The sequence below is a fragment of the Amaranthus tricolor genome, chromosome 5, assembly GCF_026212465.1.
Source record: "Amaranthus tricolor cultivar Red isolate AtriRed21 chromosome 5, ASM2621246v1, whole genome shotgun sequence".
Classification (NCBI taxonomy): Eukaryota; Viridiplantae; Streptophyta; class Magnoliopsida; order Caryophyllales; family Amaranthaceae; genus Amaranthus; species Amaranthus tricolor.
In genome coordinates, this window is record NC_080051.1 from 21,935,597 (window position 1) to 21,938,863 (window position 3,267).

The following is a 3,267-nucleotide window of genomic DNA, read 5'->3' on the forward strand; positions in this document are numbered from 1 at the left end:
AGTATCAAACTATAAATTGCAAGCTTGTATTTGAGGTTAATAAACTAATTGCTATTCCTTACAATTCGAAACTAGTGAGTATCAAACTGTAATTTTCAATCTGGTATTTGAGGTTAGCAAACTAAATTATTTTCCTGAAATCTCGAATTTGTGGGTTTAATGACTTAATCACTATTTCAGAATGCAGTTTTCAAGTTGGAATGTGAGATGGATGATTTAATGCAGGTGTCCCTGACAACTACTTCCAGTGATACCAACTCCGCGACGAGGAGGCGCAGATGGCCAGTCCCCTCATCATAAGGGTTTGGGGAAGATGAATAGCGTGGGATATTGAAGGAAAATATCATTTTTTTTAAAGAAAAATGATATTGTTAAAACACAAAAGAAGGAAAATATAGAAATTATTAAAGTTGACGGGAATTGAATGTTTTTTAACGGATTTTGCAACGGAATTTGTAAAATTATAACTTTGTTGCTACCAAGTACCATGTGGAAAAAACTTAAATAAATGCTATATCACTAGCGTTTTACCAAACCATAATGCTACCATGTAGAATTTTCCTTCTTTTTAATTAAGCACATACTTAAATGACATTTTTTTAGATAATACTTAATTAATTTTAGTTCATATATTAGCATTTGAAATAGAAAATATGCAAATTAGGCATGCAAAATGATATATAATACTCCCTCCGAACCAATTTAGTTGTCCCATTTTCTTATTTGGCGAAGTCTTTTTAGTTGTCTCATTTCTATTTTTGTCAATCTTTTTTTACCTAAATATCCTTAGTTCACACAAGTAATTACGAATATATCCCCATATACCTTACTTACCCAACTACCCTTCATTACTTACCCTTCACTGCTTACCCTTTACTACTTACCCTTTTTAATGAACCCCACACCATCTTTAATAACCGTGCCCAAGCAAATGGGACATCTAAATTGGTTCGGAGTGACTATATTAGAAACATTCTTTATTTAACATGCCATTAAATTATTCTTTTAATATGGAAAGATTATTGTCCATTTAGATTTCTCACTCAATCAAATAATTACAAATGGCAATACACTAAGGAACTTGTCATTTTTCATTTTACTTCAAAATTATTAGTATGTAATATAATATGATTTCTGTGATAATAATTAGCCAGCAAGAATGTTGTGAATGAGCTATGGTAATGGTGAAGAAACAATAACAAAAACAATTGCAAAGAAAACAACCAAAATAGAGCACGAAATAACAATGGCAAACACACAAGAGATATGATGTATCTATGGATACCTCCCCTCAAAACAAGTATCTTATCATTAATATATTCAAAAATACATTAATGACTCACCTTACAAAGCTTCAAGAACTACCTCTCAAAGCAAAGACCTCACCTTTAATGGTGGTCCCACACAAACAACCTAATACAAAGAAGGGGGAGCTCTAATGGATGAACGCTAGTTGCCTCTCAAGTATTAGTCTCTCCTTACTCCTAATAATGCTCTAAGACTCCTTATATAGTCATACAACATATTAGGGAACCCTAGAACAAATGGCTAAAAGCCCACAAAAAATCCCGCTTAAAACAGAATGTCGCTGAACTTGGGTGCTGGGCCTTGCTCGACCGAGCGCCAACTGCTTAACCAGGCGAACGATGTTCCAGAACATTCTGACCTCTTCTGGATCAACTACTCCACTGAGCCAAAGATGCTCGACCAGCCGAGTGGTCCATCAGGGCCTCTGATCTTCGTGTCTTCTCCACATTAAGACACTCCAATTCATCATCATTCATCACTTCATTTAGTGACCCAAAGTATATGCTCTCATACTTCCTTGCACTCATAACTTCGTTCTCAAAACTGCAAGTCAAAGAGTAAGCAACGCAGTGATCAAACTCACCTCCAGCAAAGTGTGATTTGGAGCTTGACTCAACAAAGAGCAACAAGTTTTATTATTACTATTATGTATGATATGATATTGAATAGCTTATACCTCCTCTGTTCCACTATATTTGCTATATTTGAATTTTTACGCAATTTAAGGTGTTAATTTTGATCATTTATTATACACATCTAAAAGTTATACTCCCTCAAATTCAATTTAGTTGTCCCTTATGGTTTAGGCACAAATATTAAGAAAATAAGGAGTCCACCTAACATAGTAAACCCATGTGCAATATTAGGTATTTTAATATTAAGAAAATGAGGAACCACCTAAAAATATATGTCTTAAAATGAAAATGGGACAATAGAGATGAACTGCTCAAATATGGAAAGGGGACAACTAAGAAGAATTGGATGGAGTAAAAAGTTAATGAAAGTATGCAATTAGACAATTCAAACAAGATCTCACTTAACTATATTATTTCTTACATATTAGCCGCAATATAAAAAATAAGCTTGAACGATCAATAATTGTCAATAATTGTCATGTAGCAAGTATTTTAGAACGAAGGAGGTAATATATATTTTTTTTCATCATTCTAATTTAGTTTCAGCTCGTCTTGTTTGAAACCGTCTTATCATGAGACGAATTCATATATTAACCCATTTTTCTAAGTGATCACTTTATACTATAAAAAGTAAATACTTCAAAAAAAAAGTAGTAATTACTTTCACATACTAAATGTACATGGGTCAGTCCAATAAATTAAAATAGTCTCACCCTAAAACCGTCTTAATTAAGAATTTGTAATTTAGTTTTAATAACTCGTTAAGGCCCTATAATATAAAAAAATATAGGTCGTCATAAAATTTTGTGTATATTTATGTGACAAAACAACTAATTAAGTAGACAAGAAGAAGTTAAAGCTGAGAACTTTAAATTAAGATTATCAAAAAGCTAATGAAGTTTGATTATCTGACAATATCCAAAAGCCAAAAGGTCTTATAACAGTTAACCCTTGGTTCTTAAGGACCCATAAATTGATTTTGCAAAAGCACAAAGTTGATGAAAAAGTATATAAGTTGATACTTACATGCTATACAAACTTAGCTGCTTTTATTAGTTTTAACTATAAATTTTGGCAATACCAACCTTAGCTACTAAGGAGGGTACTAAACAAAAAGAATATTTTGGCTTCATTTAGAGGGAGGACAATTTAAATATCATCACATCTTAATCTTAATTAATATTAAATTTATCTTCAAACACAAATCTAATTTGAATTAGTAAGTCCTATATGAGATCGTCTCATCATGACACGGACATATATAATCTACTCATTAATCTAAGGGTAAACTGTTAATAATAAATTAACCTTTGCTTGATCTGCT